The sequence below is a fragment of the Panthera onca genome, chromosome E1, assembly GCF_046562875.1.
Source record: "Panthera onca isolate mPanOnc1 chromosome E1, mPanOnc1 haplotype 2, whole genome shotgun sequence".
Classification (NCBI taxonomy): domain Eukaryota; kingdom Metazoa; phylum Chordata; class Mammalia; order Carnivora; family Felidae; genus Panthera; species Panthera onca.
Genome location: NC_138352.1, coordinates 7,652,034 through 7,670,036, shown reverse-complemented (window position 1 = coordinate 7,670,036; position 18,003 = coordinate 7,652,034). Strand labels below are relative to the sequence as shown.

Below are 18,003 nucleotides of genomic sequence, written 5' to 3'. Positions count from 1 at the left end.
GGTATTTCACGTTCCGCCTAATAACATGCTCCAGGACTCATGTTCTTAGGGAAGTAGTTTGGGAAATGTTGGAGTGATGCAATGTTCTGGGGAAACAGACTTTTAATAAATACTTGGAATATTGGAGAAGGTTTCTCAAAAGAGATGACACTTGATCTTGATTCTGAAGACTTAGTAAGAACTCAATCAGGAACTCAACTAGAAGAAGAAGTTAATGGCACTGGTTTAGATTATGTTGAAGTATGGACAACTCAAATAGCTTGGTATGTTTGGGACTTTAGAATGTCCATAACAGAGGCTATCTGTGAGTGAGGGCTGGAGAAAAGTGAAGAGGAGTTTGGACCAGAGTTTGAAATGTCTTCAATATTGTGCTGGATTTCTTTTGTTTTTTCTCTCCAGGTCACTCTTCACTTTTGTTCACTTTGTTCTTGGAAGGACATCAGAGGGTTCCCTTGCTGTTCAGCTTCTGGTTGGATTCCCCCAGTGCAGCGATCTGAAGAAGGGAGGAGAGTGAGGTCAAAGTATTTGTTCCATTGACTCCTTCCATGAGATATCATCTGGTGTTGGCTGCTTCCCCCAACTGAAGGTCATTGGCACTCTAAGCCTGGCAAACTCAACTTGTCCCTTAAGGATCAGGTCACTTCTGCCTCTTCTCATCCCAGTCAGGTCTTGTTAGTGAGTGTGTTAATAAAGAAGCACATATGTCACAAACGACAATTTTGTTTTCTAAGTACTTGGGTAACAATATTTTGATATAATTTATTTTTTTATAATTCCATATATTTCAAATTACGCATTTAAACCTACAAGTCTATGGGCTTCAACAAATTTCCAAAAGGGTTCATGGCACACAAATTGTTAAGAACATCTCTTCATTCATAGCTACTCATTCAAGAAAGTATAGCAATGGCTGCGTCTCAGGGATATACCGTTCCAGAAAAAAAGAAAACTCCCAGGTACTAGAAGGCCTGGATAATTTCTGTATATGGAGTTTTGGAGTAAATTCTTAGAGTTCAAAGTGCTGACTGTATTTAAATCATCCTAAATATTTGATTTGATTTCATTCTATCTGATATTTCTTCTAATCCTTTGTGTTCCATAAATGAATTTCCTATTTAGCGTTTGACTCTCAGTGTTAAGAGCAAAACTGATCATCGTTGGCCTCATTTTAATTTTCATTATGTACTGATCATCGTTGGCCTCATTTTAATTTTCATTATGTAAACCTCTAAGAAGTAACTCACAACTCGGTGTCACATAACTCACTTCTGAAACATCCAATGAGAAACTGCCAAGTTCTTCACAGTTGTTTATTTTGGTCCCAATACACTGTCCATGCCCTGGTTGAATATCTCGCCAAATTTCCTCCAATTTATTGCAAAACCAATTGGCAGAACAATGAGGAAACCTGTTTGGGGCCAATTTTAGGCAATTGATAGTGCCGCCTCTTTCCCCCACCCCCACGGTCCACTAATCTCTCAAGTTTCTTCCAGATCTAGCCATTCTTCATAGGAATATAACACTTTGGCCTGACTCCAAATATGAAAGAAACACATTCTTTCTATCCTTACTCCATTTCTCCCATCCTCTCTGCTTCCTGTCCTTTCTTCAATAATGACACTCCTCCCAGCCCAACACTTAACCTCTCTCGGCAGGGAGAATAGTTGACCTGGCGTTGCAACATCCAGAATAAATCTTATTTTGAAAATGGGTGATTGTGCTCTTATCAATAAAGGAAACTGGAGATCTCAAACCCTTCCTGTCAAGGTGTGAGTTTTTCACAAAGCAGCAAATCTGGAATGTTTCCTGTGTGGTTGACATAGGTGGGAGGAGCTGTCTTGCAGGGACTATTGAGACCAAAACTAGTGTCTTTACAGCCTGTTGATATTAAAAGTAGTTTTGAAGAGATGATGGTGTCTTTCAAACACCAGCTTAGGACTGAGCTCCCATTTATGGTCTGAAGACTCGAGGCTTGTTTAAGGTTATTCAGACAATTAGTATCCCACCCATAATGAAATTATTTTCTCTATTAGACTTTGCTGCCATTTTGTGTTTAAGACTATGTTGGGTTGGTCCTCAGATTTCTCTCTGGGCAGCAGGCAGAAAGAATCCTTAGATACTGTATTCGTTAAGGATAGAGGTAGGAAAATGGCAACCACATTAGGAATTCAACAGACAGAATTTAATATAGGGGATTTGTCATATAGCTCTTGGAGGATGGAAAAGGTGAATTGGGAACAAAGAGGTAATATAGAGGTAGTGGCAGATGGAAGGAGCTACCTCCCTAATGCTGGAGGGACACAGGATGAGAATAGGGCTATGGAGCCTAAAAGATCAGACAGAGAAGCCTGAGGAACTGGGGCCTGAGCCCCTGAGGATGAGGTTCTGTGCTGATGGCATCCGAGGGGCTTGGAGGAAAGGCCTGTGGAGTGGTAATCCCGACCTCTGAGGAAGCAGAAATGTTGCCCTGTCGAGGTCTGTAACTCTGAGAAAGCTCTTTGAGGCTGACTCTGGGAGGTGGAGCCTGCATCGACACCCGGTGTGAGGTGACATTGGCAGGCACCATAGGTAAAAAGGGTGAGGGAAATGCATTGTCCATTCTCTCCTGCTCTCTATCTCTCTCCAGTGCCCTTAATGACAGAACCTCTTAAAAAGCAGCTAGCAAAGGTAAAAATGTCATTTGTGGAGTATCCTTTGGCATCAGAAGCAGAGTATAGGTTTAGAGCAGGGGGACAACAGCTTACTACCTCACGCAGGTATGTAGGACACCTTCAGATTACCAGAGGATGCATCAGTCACTGGTAGGGACATTTGGTATCAGGAAGAGGTTGATTTAATGGGAAGTCTCCCGGTCATGTAGGTATGGCCTACAGCCGGCATATGAGTCACTGGGACTTCAGAGTTCCTGGGGCCTCTCTCCTGTTTGCATAGTCCTGTTGCTTGGGGCAGAGAGAGTGGGGCTGGTGTGGAAAGAACAAGATTGCGGCATACAGAGCTGTGGGTGGTGGTGCCAGTGCCCCTTGTTCAGCCATGAAGGTTCTAGAAACTCCACAGTAGTCAGAACCAGCCTTACTGGGCCGAGCTGCAGTCTGGGGTTTGGCAGGGAAGAAACTAACAGAATATCTGAAGGACCACGCTAATATCATTTTCATGAGCAATCAGTGTATTGGTCTAGAGAAGCATCTGCACCTGCTCATGGCTCAGGTTTCTGGAATTATAAGGAATACAGAGAACCTTGGTAATCTAAATCTACAGATTCATGTACTCGTCAAGTACTTATGGAATATCTAGCAGACTCTGTCCACCATGCTGGATGAATCAGGTAAAGACGAATCGGCCTTCAGGGGAGTTCAGACATTAACAGACGTGTGCAATAGTGTTACAGTCACTTTTGTTCTGGCAGAGTGGGAACGGAGGTGAAGGAAAGGTAATGAGGGCACATCAGGGACAGCTTCAGAGAGAAGATATGACCTGGGTCTTGATATAAGAATGGACACCTAGTCGGTGACAAGGAGGCAAGAAGAAGCAACATGAACAGAGATCCAGAGAAATAGGACAGCCTGGCGCACATGAGAAAGTGGGAGAAATAACATGAGAAGCTTAGGGTTCCCATTAACAGAGGAGCTTCTGCCTCTTCCTTTGCTCAAACATGCTACCAGGTAGCAGCAACCTGACCGGTTTGGGTTTCACCTCCTGCTCACCTCTGATGAGAGCAATAATCATCACTATCCCAGAGAGCAACCAAAGGAAGAGGAAATGCGGAAGATTTGGACAATACATCATCGGCCTAATCAGCTCTTTGGATAATTGAGACAAAGCAGCCATGTGAACAGTCTTGATGTACTAGTGAAGTCAGAGTACAATGCCCTTGGCATCTGACTTTTTCTAGAACCAGTCCTTGTGGTCTTTTTGGTCTTTTTCACATTTTAGAGAGGATGGATCCACAGCATCTGGGTAGGCGGGATGTGATGAGCAGGTCTCTCTGAATGAGCTGGCCATTGGAGTCAATCACTTCCAGGAAGCTGTCCTATGATTTAAGCTCTAGCAGCCTCCTCTCACCTCCCTCCCCCACAGAACCTTTGGCTTCCATCTGACCAGCCTTGACACCCGGTGTCTAAACACCGATAAAATTGATTCCCCTAAGTGTGGGAAAGTCCTAGAGCATTGATTATTTCCTCCTCTTCACCCCCCATGCCCTGGTATTAACACTCTCCCAGAATGTACCTTGCTTGTTTGGTTGGAGGAGGTCAAAGCCCTGGTAAAGAATGAGTGGAATTCTACAGAACCAGGCCAGTCTTGATAAATGACAGCCGGGGGGGATGGTGTGGGGAGGGGAAAGGATCTAGTGCTCTTCGAGAGACCAAAGGTTTGCCATTCTAAATACTTCAAGTTTCAAAAAAGGATCTACAGAATATCTTTCTTTTTTCAAGTTAAAATACTTTACAATTATTTTTGAGAGTGTTATTATTATGCCTCCGATAGCTAGAACCACTCAGGCAGGATTGGCTGTCACTCCTTTGGGGAGTCTTTTTATTTTGACACTTTTTTTTTTCTTATTTCTGTGAACCTGCTCAGTCCATTTCTAGCTGTGAATATCCCATTGTCCTCTGCCCAGGGCTCTGCCATGAAGTAGCTCGTGACCCTCCTCAACTTGCTGTAAAATGAGGGGTTGGTTGGTGGTCACTCGTGTTCCTTCCAGGTTTGACTTTTATGGTCTTTAATGTCAAGGAGCCTCACTGAGTCTGCACAATAAATATAGACAAGTTCTAACTTTCGGTGAGCTGTCTGCAAGGTGGTACCAGCACGAGACAGAGAGTCCTCACACGGTCTTTTATATCTTCTCAAACCCAGGGGTCACAATGGCAATGCACCATGGAAAATCATGGCAATGTTTTTGGTTATTCTGGCATGGGTAGGCCACAGGCTTCCCCCTGTGAAGAAGGTACATGCCCACATTATCAGGCAGTTACACATAGATCCAGATGCCTTGGTTACAAATGCTACTGAGATCTCCTAGTTAGGATCACAAGTGCAGAAAACCAAATGGCTCTTGAACACGTCTTCTCTGAAAGGCCTCTCCAAGTCCTGAGAAATGTCTTTTTATTATTTCAGCTTCTGCATAGACCAAGGGGGAGCATCCGTCTCTGTTACCTCTGGATTTAAAAATAAGTGAAGGACTTTGGTGCCTAGGACTAAATAAGATAGGATTGTAGTTGTATACCCTCCGTTCTGTGACGATGAACATTTCTGTCCATTCAGTGCCGTGGTTCTCATCTGGAGATGATTTTGCCTCCGGTGGACCTTTGCAGTGTCTGTAGACATTTTTCATTGTCAGACTAGGGGGATGGGTGTTACTATTCACCTAGCGAACAGAGGCCAGGGATGCAACTAAACACCCTACAATGCCCAGGAAGACCCTGCACAACAAGGAATTATTTGGTCTCACCTGTCAATAGGGCTTGAGAAATCCTGTGAAATCCTGTGAGAAATAGTGATTGAGAAATCCTGATTTAGTGCCTCCAGGTTCCAGAGCAGTAGAATGGCGGTGGGGGTTGGGCTGAAGCTTTCCTGTTGTTTAGTGGGAAGATTCAAATTCAATATTTATATTTGGCTTTGTTTACGGCCAACAAGCATGGCTGGCTGTGGAGCCAAAGAAAACACCTCCTTTATCAAAACTGGCTTCAAAAGATGTCTGCCTCCCCTTTTCTGGTGAATCCTATCTCCACTCACAAGTGTGGAAAGAGGGAAGGAGGTCCCTGAGAGGCTCCCCAAGGATATGATAACTGGATGAAGAAACCCTCGAACTGAAGAGGCCTAGTGACCACATCCTCCATTCCTCTGCTTTGAAGCTCCAAAACCAGGGTTATCCAAGATGAAACCACGAATTATGCAATTTTCAACATTGCTCTCCATATCTACTCTTCCCTCCACCATTCACGCTCTTGTTGGTGCATCATTTTCTTCTGGACACTTTCCCCTCTTCCCTGAGCCATAATCTGGCTACTTTGGATCCCTGCATCTATGGGAAAACACAATCTAATTGGTTATTTCATGGCCAATGTCAGCAACTCATTGTGCTACCATTAGCAACCCTACTAACCTTTTAAAATGGAACTCTTGACGAAGAAATAATGCTTAGTCCACCTTTACAATGGCGGAGCACTAAATGTGATATTACACGCAGGAAGAAAACATTTTTGACTATGGACCTCTTTCATCCATCTTCAAATTGTTGTGTATAGGCAATCATTTACTCAATTGCTACCTTCTTGACGATAATATTCTGAGCAACACATTATATATATTATACATTATAATATCATATATCTTCCTTGGAACCACACCTGGATATTTTAGCGGGTTGGAATTCTCCAGATAATATCACTATATTTGCTCAACTCTAAGCTCTTGAGTATAATGGAAAAGTAACCCGTCTGAATTGTCTCAGAATATTCATGATTTATAGCTGCTAAACTACAAACCAGTTAAGTCCCCTGGCATTAAACATGATTTGCCTTTGAGTATGCCTTATTAGCACTTCTCCAGCCTCCTCTGACATAGAGTCCCAGACCATAGATATGGCGTGTGTGGCCCGCTCCTCTGGCTCCTGAGTTTAACAGAAGGAAGGAGGGGGTACCTTCCTAATCAGGGAAAGAAAAGCCGAATGAAGTTCAGGAGCCTAGTCCCCTCTTTCCTCCAATTCCCTAAGAAAAGGCTGAGCCTGAGGTTCTCAGTGATGATGAACCACAGTCTGTTTTCATCTCCTCAGGCTTCCCCACACCTTTTATGACTCTGTTTTAGAGGAAGAAAACCGCCCTTCAAAGGCTTGGCTGTACCAAATTTTCCTACCATATGTTCTTATTAAAATGTTTATGATACTCTTTATCTTAGGATTATGATGTTAGGACTGCAATCAATTAACAAAATGTACTGCAAACTATAAATTACCACTGAGATTTTTAAAAAAATATGGCGGGAATACATGTATGGTTTTAATCAGTTTTAAAGCCAGTCCCAAAGTATTTTTAATATCAAAGAATGTTAGCAGGTCACTATTATTTTCAGGCTAGAAAAATACTGAATATATATTTGCTGATGTTGGGGTCACACCCCTTGTGATGTTGTTTGTCACAAGAATATATCAAGTACGTTTCAAGGCTGATAGCAGCAGAGCAGTTACTGACATAGCTTAGAAATTTTTCAGTTGTCCATAATTTGTCATTATTAGACAAATATGGCCTCTGCAATTCCTTTGATGTTGGTATTTTAGCAGAGCAGTAACGTGTGTTCATATATTAGCCTTCCAAGCATATGGTAAATAAGCTATTTCCATTAAATGTTTTGACTGATGATTAAAGTAATTATGCTTGTTGTAAAAATTTTGGAAAGCATTAGAAAGTGTAAAGAAGAAAATCAATACCATTCACGATCCCATCACCCATTTATAACACCGTGAACTTTTTGATGAACATGTGGATACATGAACATTTAACGTATCACATACATGCACATTTATAAACAAGTAAAACATAGACGGGTTTTGGTAATTCTATTGCATATATGATTTTCTATACTTTGATTAATATTTTACTCTGAGATTTCTCCTACTGGTACAGAATTCTTTATAAACAATTTTTAAAGGTCTGGTGTTAAAGCATTATGTGGGCACCACATAACATTATTCTTAGCAGTTACACAAAAAGGCTGGTTTCTGTTTTTTACTCTTACAAACAATGCCACGAGCATCACTGTCTCAATCCTGTCGACTTCGTGAGGATGAAATGAGATGATGCACATAAAATTTCTTTTTTTTTTAATTTGAAATTTAGTGTCAAATTGGTTTCCATACAAGTGCTCATCCCAACAGGTGCCCTCCTTCTCAATGCTCGTCACCCACTTTCCCCTCCCTCCCACCCCCATCAACCCTTAGTTTATTCTCAGCTTTTAAGAGTCTCTTATGATTTGCCTCCTTCCCTCTCTGTAACTTTTTTTTTCCTCTTCCTCCCCCCCCCCCCCCACCCCACCATGGTCTTCTGTTAAGTTTCTCAGGATCCACATAAGAGTGAAAACATACGGTATCTGTCTTTCTCTGTATGACTTATTTCACTTAGCACAACACTCTCCAGTTCCATCCACGCTCTACAAAGGGCCATACTTCATTCTTTCTCATTGCCAAGTAGTATTCCATTGTGTATATAAACCACAATTTCTTCATCCATTCATCAGTTGATGGACATTTAGGCTCTTTCCATAATTTGGCCATTGAAAGTTGGCTGTTGAAAGTGCTGCTATAAAGATTGGGGTACAAGTGCCCCTTTGCATCAGCACTCCTGTATCCCTTGGGTAAATTCCCAGCAGTGGTATTGCTGGGTCATAGGGTAGAAGAGGCAGCAGATTGAAAATTTCTAATATAATAGTGATAAACATTCAAACTGTTATTCTTTCCAACAGTCTCCCCACCCCACCCCACCCCCCATCTACTTTTCCTTTTCTCTATCTTTCATGCATTTCTTTTCCCCTTAAGAATAAGACCCTAGAATTGTAGCTGTTTAGTTAAAGTAATATACATTTTTTTAAGGCCCCAGTATGGGTCACTAGGTTACTTAGTAGAGAGTTTATACCAATTTTTCTTCCACACTGAGTGTTGCTATTTGAATCCAGTTCCTGGCTGGTTTGTGCAACTTCATTATCCTCTGTTCCAGTCTAAGGTCATGTTAAAATACAAGAGGGCGGGGAGCAGGGTGCGCTCTGGAGTCAATTATCACAGAGTGGGAAGGCACGTGAGCACGTTGCCATGTCAAATCCTTGCTCGCTTCTGGCTTTATCCAGCTGAAACCACCAGAGGATCAGCCCAGCTGGTTCCTGAACCAATCGTGACAAGACTGGAGGTACATTAGGAGTTCCATCTCCTCCAAGAGTCAAGAATTAGGCTCATTGTGGGTGTCACTTCACTTCTTTCTTGTAGTGGAGACCCTGCCCTAAACACTAGCCTACCTGGTTGGGGGCTTGAGCCACTCTCTGGCTCCTGCTGATCCCTTACCCCCGGGGAAATGCAGTCTGTTTCCAACTGCACGGGCCACATGGAAGCACACCGCTGTCATTCTGTCACAGCAACTTAGAAATAAATGTTCGCTCCTCAGTCTCACCTACAAGAGCCAACCTCCTGGAGCATTTACTGTCTTTTCCATTCCTCTTTGGAGTTTTGGCCACCTCTGTTCCCAAAACACTGGCCTGGGGGCTGAGGTGACCCCACTGTTCCCAGCGTCCTCCCTGCATCCTCGGCCAATGCCGCTAAGTTCTGAGCCTGCTCGTGGCCAACTCAGCTCACAAAACAACACCTTCTGATATGCTTCTTGCTATTTCGTGGCTATGAGGAGAAGCAGCAGCTGGCTGGAAACATGTTAAATAGACCTGGCTCCTATGGGAATCACAGAGTTAAGCATTCCCACCCGTTAGGCCACCTTTCACATTTGATTGATTTTTTTTGATTGGTTGTTTGCCTGACCTGATCAGAGAGTTTGGACAGCAGTTTCTGTTGACATTTTATTTCACTTTGGGTAAAGTTTAAACATGACTTATCACAACACTGACACATCTAGAAGGCCATGTTTTGCCCCCCCCCCTTTCAGTTATGAGAACATTGAGTATCAAGACTTTTTTTTTTTTTTTTTTATACATAGGAAGCAAGTTCATTGCTTTGGATCTTTTTGGAGAAAATTCTTAGACATTTCAGACTGTTACACTATTCTCTTTTGCTCCAGAGTCAAAAACTTTCACATACAGGTCAAAACCATCCATTTCTTGGAGCTATGATACTATGATGTTGCAAGTCCCAGGACCAAGACTTCTGCGTGTCTCTTTTTTCCAAGTGAAGTGGCTGAAGATATGGAACTGAAGTTCAAGTGTCATAGCGCCCCTGAGTCTCAAGTCAGATAAAAGTTCCTAAAGGTCCTCTGCTTCAACCTGCTGCTTAGTGTGGATATGTTTCCTACAACATCCTTGCATGGGAATCACAGGTCCCTGTACTTGTCTAGCACACTCCATTTTGGGGCTTATTCTCCTAATGAAAACCTCTTTCTGGTGTTAAATGGGAAATTACCTCCAATTTCCATTCACTCCATATTTGCTCAATACCTGCTATATGCCAGCTGCTCGTCCCATGGACTACAAAGCTGGGTAAACCCCGGGATTTGCCTTGGAAGGGGTTAAGGGTGGAACAGTGGAAATGGTCAAGAGTATGGTGCTCAAATTTCCCAGGGGCAAAGGTGGAAGAGCACCTGGTTCTGCTAGGGGAGGTGGAAGAAGGCTCTGCAGAAGATGTGAGCTCAGAACTGAGGCTCGCGAGGTAGGGATGGGATATCACCCACAAAGTCGAGGAAGAGGAAGAAAAGTGCCTTGCGTAGTGAGGAAAAGGCCATCATCTCTCCATCCATCCATATCTGCCGCTTTCTGTTATGGGTGGAACAATGGAATGGATGATCCTGGAAAGCTGGGCTAGAGTGGACCTTGGGTGCCCTGCTGAGGGTTTCGAGCTTTTTGCTGCTGGGAAGAGGAGACATTAAAGTGAGGATGCATGGGCATCAGTGGTATAACTTCTGACTGAGCAGGAGAGCCAGGAGCTTGGGGCTGAGGCAGCACCGAATTCAATACATATTTGGAGGCAGGGTCACAGAACTTAGCGACCGCTGCATCTGAAGAGTGACGGAGAACATTGTTCTGAATTCTGCAGCACCCTGAACACAGTCCCGCTTCCCTAGGAGTCTTCCCTTCTCTGGCGCTCAACTGGTTTACACACCACATATTTGCTGGAACCTTCAGCATCCTTGTCACTGCTCTAAACTCAGAGGTTTGTTGGGGCTCCTCTGGAATGTGGTCCCCAGAGTCAAACACATATACCCAAAGATACCCCACCAGGGGAGATGATAGTGTCTTTTCAAGTGAACAGGACACTCCTTCAATTCCATATTCTGTCCTTACCTCCTTTCATGCTTGGGAGAGGACCCATCCCCTCCCTAAGTCTCTGTCTGTTCATCAGCATGATCTATTCAATAGGGCACACGATCGCTTAAAGGAAAAGGGGATAATTTCTTTTTTACATTCACTTGTTCATTCAGTAAGAATTTATGGTATTTATAGTGTACAAAGCATTATAAGCATTGCAATCAAATACCTACTATGCACCAGGCACAGCACTGGGCCCATGGGATATAATGTTGGAAAAATTCCAGAATGTGCCTTTAATGAGTTCAGTCTAAATAAGCATCTAAATATCTAAAGAGATGTGTAAAACAAGTTTTCTACTAATAAGGGACTTAGAGCCTAGAAGGCAAGGACAGCCACCCATACTTTGATTCATATTTTACTAATATGTGGTGTGCATTGAGTGCTTTTTCTGGGCAGGTATCCTTCCAGGGGTTGACAGGAGTGAACTCACGTTGTTCTCATAAAACACTGTGAGGCAGGTAGATTATCTCCCTAACCTTCCCATTTTAGAGAGGAGGAAACGGAGGCACAGTTGCTCAAGGTCACACAACTATGAACGAGAGGAATCAGAACGTAAACACAAGAATTTTGCCTCCCGAGTCTGTACCCTTTACCAGTACGTTGTATAATCTCTTGCAGATAGGATTGAAAGAAATGCCGTGAAAGAGAAAGCGCCAACTCCCGTGCCTCGAAAAAAGTGGCCCGTTTTGATCCCTTTGTAAATGATTCATCCCCGGTGTGGGCTTTTCTCGGGCAAGCTTCCAGGTATGGGGGAGGAGGGCATCATTGCCTACCTTGTGCATCTATCTGCTGCGCCTGCATTTATAGCAGGAGAGCTCACACCCAGATGGGCCTCGCGTTAAAGTGATAATGTTTTATGCTTTTTGCTTTCAGCAGGTGACAGTAAAAAAAAAATCAATGGTTTATAATTACAGGTCCTTGAAGTTCAGCGTTGCCACAGACTGCAATGAAAATTCATTTGTAGTAGGACAGCCACAGATTAGCAATTTATCTCTCCCCAAATAGTAGGGTGGTTTATTATATTGCTGCTTTGCTACCTCTTACAGAAGGGACCAGATCATGTGCCAGGTTGCCCCAGTGAGTAATTGCCTGGTTTTATTATATGGGATAAATCAATCACATAGACTTCTTGCGTTGGCTTAATGAGGTTAGATCAGCAAGCATCGAGCTTGGGAAACAGTTGTTGGTCAACAGCCTCCAAACGCTGACAGAGGGCCCTTGAAGGGCTGAATTTGGAGTGAATACTCAGCAGTTGGCCTGAAGGTGGGTGGTAAGAATCTGGGGTTTGCTTTGGGAATTGCCTTTCAAGAGGGCAAGAGTTCTAAAATACAGTTGAGCCTGCAGAGAGCTTTTGCACATTGGTAGATGAGTAACTAAATAAGCAAAGCAAAACAAAACCAAAAACAAATAAAAATGAGTCTTTTTTTTTTTCATCTGATAGCCCTTGTCATTTCCCCATGCGGTGATGGCTTTATTGGGGATGGGGGGGGCAGTGTATAGAAGGAGAATGGATTATAAAACACAAAGGCCTTCTAGGGGGAAGCACCTTGCTTCTCTACAGCTAACACGGGTTGGGGCTGGGGAGTTGTTTAGTAACCCCTTGTATTTCCAAGTTCCCAGATGTTGCAAGAGCCAGGCTGCATTGCTTGAGCTAGGGTCATGGCAGAGAAAAGGTGTTGCAGTTTCCTTCTGCCCTTTGTACACTGGCTGATCTCTAAATGAGATTCCTCGGAACACCTCTTAGACATCTGCCAACAGGGACAAATTGAAAACCATCAGGAACTTCCTCTCCCTCCAATGAATCCTCCTGCCTAAATGTGCGGTGAAGTCACCCCATTCGCTTCCCTCTGTTAATACAGTCGATGAGCATATCACACTCTAGAGACTAAAGTGACCACAAGGGGCTGTGTTGAGGTCGCTGGAGTAGAGAGGAACACAGTCAGAGAGAAGTTTCAGGGGATGCCCACTATTTACATTCTCGAATTCAGACTCAGTCATGTCTCGCCTCTTGGGATGCAGCGATAAGCCCTAAGGAAATTTTGGATGAGGAACCTTTGAAGACTTCCTGCCCCAGATAATGCATTTCATGTTTGTACTTTGTCCTTTTCATTACAAGACTTAGACTTACCAGAAAAACAAAGCTTTCAGTTCTCAACTCAGAAGACAGAAATTTCTTGACATCTGAGCAGAAGGGGGATCGCTGAGACACAAGAAAGCAGTTTGTAACAGGGCCATGATGGTATATCGATCAGGGTTGGCTGCCGACTATCAGTCAGGGCAGTACGGGGTGGTAACAAACAGCCCCCAGATATTTTTTTAACCCGTTTGTGTAAAATAAAACATGGATACTGCAATCCCCAAGAAACAATATTTATCATATTATTAAAAAGCTAACACTCTTGTAACAGGCATTCAAGTTAAGAAAGGGATGTCAGATAGGCACCCCAGAAGCTCTTCACATGCCCTGTCCTTCCTCTCCCTCCAAAACTAGCCACTTGCTCCCCTTTTTGTAAAAAGCCCCAAATCTTAATGGATTAAAACAACTAAAGTTCATTGTTTGCTCAGACTACTTATCTATCACAAGAAGCTGAGTGTTGCTCCTTCGTCATTGTATCTTTATTCTGGGACGCAGGCTGACAGAACTTTCCAGAACATTGCCAGTAAGCACGGCAGAAGGAACAGTGCCTTCTGGGGAGACACACATTGGCCCTGTCTGGAAATGATAAACATGACCTTCAGTCGCAACTCCTTGGCCAGTGCTGGCCCCGTGAAGTTCCCAGGAAATGTAATCCCACCCTGTCCCCAGAAGAGGGAGCTGAGGGGGGGGCAGTGGGAAGGAATATTTGGCAAACAGCACTCAAAAGTCTACCACAGATTTGGATTTGGACTCTGGGTTCAAATGTTAATTCTACCGGTGGCCAGTTGTGTGTTTTGGACAAGTAAAATTTTTTTTTAATTTATTTATTTTGAGAGAGAGACAGAGAGAGCAAGCAGGGAAGGGGCAGAGAGAGAGGGAGAGAGAGAATCTCAAGCAGGCTCTGTATTGTCAGTGCAAAGGTCATGACCTGAGCCAAAACCAAGAGTCAGACGCTTACCCAACTGAGCCACCCAGGTACCCCTGGACAAGTAACTTTTTAAATGCTGTTACCTCATTTATAAAATTTATAGAGTTCTGAGAAGTGATGCTTTAAAGCCTTAGGACAATGCCTGGCAGTGGTAATCTTTCCTGAGAACTTATTGCGAAGACTGTTTAAACACCCCCTATTCAGGTAAGATGTTCAAGATTGGAAGAGATTTCTTCCAACTGCTGTCTGAGACGGGGTGGGGGCACGGATCAGATGATTTGAGGGGTCTGCGCTGCCATAACCGCATGTGTAAACACAAAGTAACAGAGAGAGGGGCCATTTTTGGAAGCACCTTGGAGTCTTTCTGTTTCCTACCCCAAGACCTATCAGTTTGAGGAGGGGGTGGAGGGGAGAGAAGGAAAGGAAAGATAAGACATCCTCACTGCATATCCCTTTGGGGTTTCAATGGTGTTGTTATTGCTTCGGGATGTTGGTCTTTCTCCCCTTCTTGGATGACAAGAAAGTGATTCATGTTCGGGGGGCGGGGGGGATCCCTTCCCCTCTTTCACTGACAGTGAAACTGTCAAAAAGCCCATCCCTGTAAACACTAACCTGGCAAAGGAGACCAAGCCTCCATATGGAAAATCAAAGTAAGGGATCTGGCAGGGAGTTGCAAAGATGGTTTGAATCAGAGGCAGAGACAGCCCATGGATACTGGGGTGGGGGCTTGGGGGCCGTCTGCGCCCTCGTGCCAAGATGGCTGGGAACCTGGGCCAGTGAGTTTCCATTCGTTGGGGAAGGCAGGCCCCGTCTGCACTGGAAGCCAGATCATGGCAGGTCTCTGGTTTAAATTCGGCTCATCGGAGGGTCCTCTGAGCTAATTGGGAAGGAGTCGGGCTGTGTTTTCTTTCCCTCTTCATAACGAGGGGAATTGCTTACAGCTCTGGACTTTATTAGGGGGGAATTTGACAATGTTTTGTTGGACAGAGGCTTTGTCCAGGGAACTAATCTCTCACACCTGTTTGGCTTTGTTAAGGAGCCAAGGGGTCCCGGCCTATTCGCTATTGGTTACTGTAGGAATGGACGGAAGGGGAAGAAAGGAAGGGACCAAAGGGAGGATGAGGGTTTTCCTCCTTACTCCTAACTCAGAAAATCCAGTGGTAAAGATGATTACAAATGCCAGTGATGGAGTTAAAAACTATTCAATTCGCATCTGGAGTAGACCCTCCAACAATATCAATTCCCTAAAGACGTAGTAAGCATTGCTGTCTGCGAGGCACTGGCCTGTGCTTGCAGCCAAGTAAGACAGGCAGAATTTCTGCCCGTTGGGGAATTCATATACTGGTCATCCCACGAAACGGTGGAAATGACTGGCATGATTCTAGGAAGCCAGACCTAGGAACTGCTGTTGGCTCCTTGCCTGTGCATATTGTCTTTCACTGGAGCACCTTGCATCCTTTGTAGGCTATTTCATGAGCCAGGGGAACCTTGGCTTCTATCCTCCAGGGGAAACGTGTTGCTCATTAGTGCTGCTAGAATTATGGTCAATGGAACCTGCAGAGAATACGTGTAGGCATATATACCTGTGGGAGAAGGGATGAATGTAGGACAAACCCAGGGCTTGTGGTTACCAGGTGCACACATTCCCTCTTCTTGTCACATGGGTGCTGGCAAGGGAAGAGTCTCTCAGCGCTGGAGCAAGAAGCTGGTTGAATGGCTTGGGGAATAATAATAATAATAATACCCTCACGGGTAGCAAAGAAGAGGTATCCCACACAGGGATCAAGAACTCCATCTCTTGAGTTATCTGGGTTTGAATCTGAGCCAGATCCAGCTACATAATGGGGGGGGGGGGCATCAATGAGATCACAACCTCCATTCCAGGACATGCTCAGAATCTGGATTAGGGGTGAGTGAGAGCCCCCCTCGTTTCCTCCCCCCAGGTGGGAATGGCTGAGCCTTCCTCTCTGGAGAAATACAGGACAGGCACTTGACCCTGTCCCTATGTGTACCTGTGCCACGGGTGCGAAAGTTGATGACGGAACATGAATTTTCCTTGTCTACCTGCTGCCCCGGTGGTTAGGGGCGGGGGTGGCAGAAGGGAGGACAGGCAGGCCCAGATCATCAGGGAGGGGAAGCAGGTGGATGAGGACCCATCCCAGGAAGGCTGGTAGGCAGTGGGAGGCAGGACCATATGTGAGCAGAGGCCCCAGGACCCCGCACATACCCCATTTGACTTTATTTACAGAACACAAATTCAAAGATAAAATTATTAAGAATTTGAAGATAACACCTGAAGAACATTATACCCCAAGCATGGGCCCTTAGAATCTCCCTGGATGATTGCAATGGTTGCCCACCTAGGAAGCTGGTCCCGGTCCCAGCTTCCCCACTTAGAAGCACTGAAAGCTTGAGAATGTCCCTTACCCTCTGTAAGCCTGAATTTCCCCATGTACGAAGTCATGATGATGAAGATACCGATCTATAAGGGATGTTATAAAAATGCTTATGGACCTACCTCCTTGCTTTTCTACGGTATGATGTATGAGTGAAGCTTTATTTTTCTCCACCTACTTCACTGAGGGGCCCCACTCTTTCCTTTTGTCTTTTTGTGGCCAGCGGTAGAAGATTCCAAGATATTTAGCCAAACATAGGGAGAAAGACAGAACATGGGGCCCTCTGCCCTTCAATATATATACACACCACACACACAGCACTCACACGCAAAAACACACACACACGCACAGATCCACACACATACACAGACACACATGTGCACACATTACCTTCATTAACATTAAACGCTAATGTGGATTTTTTAGGCACTTCAAGGAGACTAAGTTTCTTCGCTGGTGCTGTGAGGGTCCCCATGAGCAGATAGGAGTTGTGGCCAACGATCCCTGGCTATCCCGTTCTCCCTATCCCCATGCAACCATAGAAACTTGCTCTTTGGTCTGAATTATATTTTGCTGTTTTGTGTAGGATTTTGTTTGAAAAACTTAAGAGTTCTGCTATTCTAAAAAAAAGAAAAATAGTATGAAAACCGGCACACGAATCAGTGGGTTTAATCGACCAAGTTTGATTCTCTGGCCACATGGGTGCTGACTTGGGGAGGTGGCTGAGACAGATCGAAACGGGGGCTCTGGTGTTATAGGTTTCTTGCCCAAGGAAATACAGCTAGTAAGCATGATGGGGTTTGACAACAGAACCGTCAGATTCCCAAGTGCCTTCTCTTCCCACCGCATTGCCTCCTTGCTTACACACAGGTCAAAGAGGTAAGGAACTTTCTAGAAGCACTACTCCAACTTGGGGATTTTAATCGGATCTTGAGAAACACCAGGCTGGGAGTCAGAAGATCTGTATTCTTCTTGGATCTTAGTCACCCTCAATTGCATGGGTACTTTGGCAAAGGACATATGCTTTGTTGGGCCTCAATATGTTCATCTGTAAAGTGGGATGCTCTGTCCTACCTTTATCACAAAACACTCATGAGGTTCTCATGATATAGTCTGTGCAAAAGTCCCTTGGGAAACTGCAAAATACTATCCAGATGTATGAAAATTGTATACATCTTGCTTCCTTTGCCTGTCCTTTGATGAGCCTAGTTCTTGGCAGGCCTGATGAAGCAAGGCCAATAGGAAGAGCTCATACTGTGTCGTTTGTCTACCAATAGCCTCCTCTCCGTGTTTTGTGATCTGCCTCTGTTAAGCCAAAGCCAGATGACGAACCAAACACACACACACACACACACACACGTGTACATACACATATATGTCTATGTAATTGTCATCCTATAAATTGTTAAAATTATCCCCTTTCCTTACATGTAGTTATGCTACGGGACAATGGTGTGTTGGTAATTATTTAATAACCAGCTCTCTGGGGGCACCTGGGTGGCTCAGTCGGTTAAGCTTCTGACTCTTGATTTCAGCTC

The 18,003-nt window shown here is 44.3% G+C and overlaps 1 long non-coding RNA gene across 1 annotated transcript in view; it reads left to right on the top strand.

Annotated features, from left to right (window-relative positions):
- The window catches only part of LOC132687391 (uncharacterized), a 428,413-nt gene extending 427,321 nt beyond the window's left edge, over nucleotides 1-1,092 (top strand). The window contains exon 4 of the long non-coding RNA XR_013552214.2: nucleotides 400-1,092. This is a non-coding gene — a long non-coding RNA (uncharacterized LOC132687391). The remainder of the gene's footprint in view (nucleotides 1-399) is intronic.
- The last annotated feature ends 16,911 nt before the right edge of the window (nucleotides 1,093-18,003 follow it).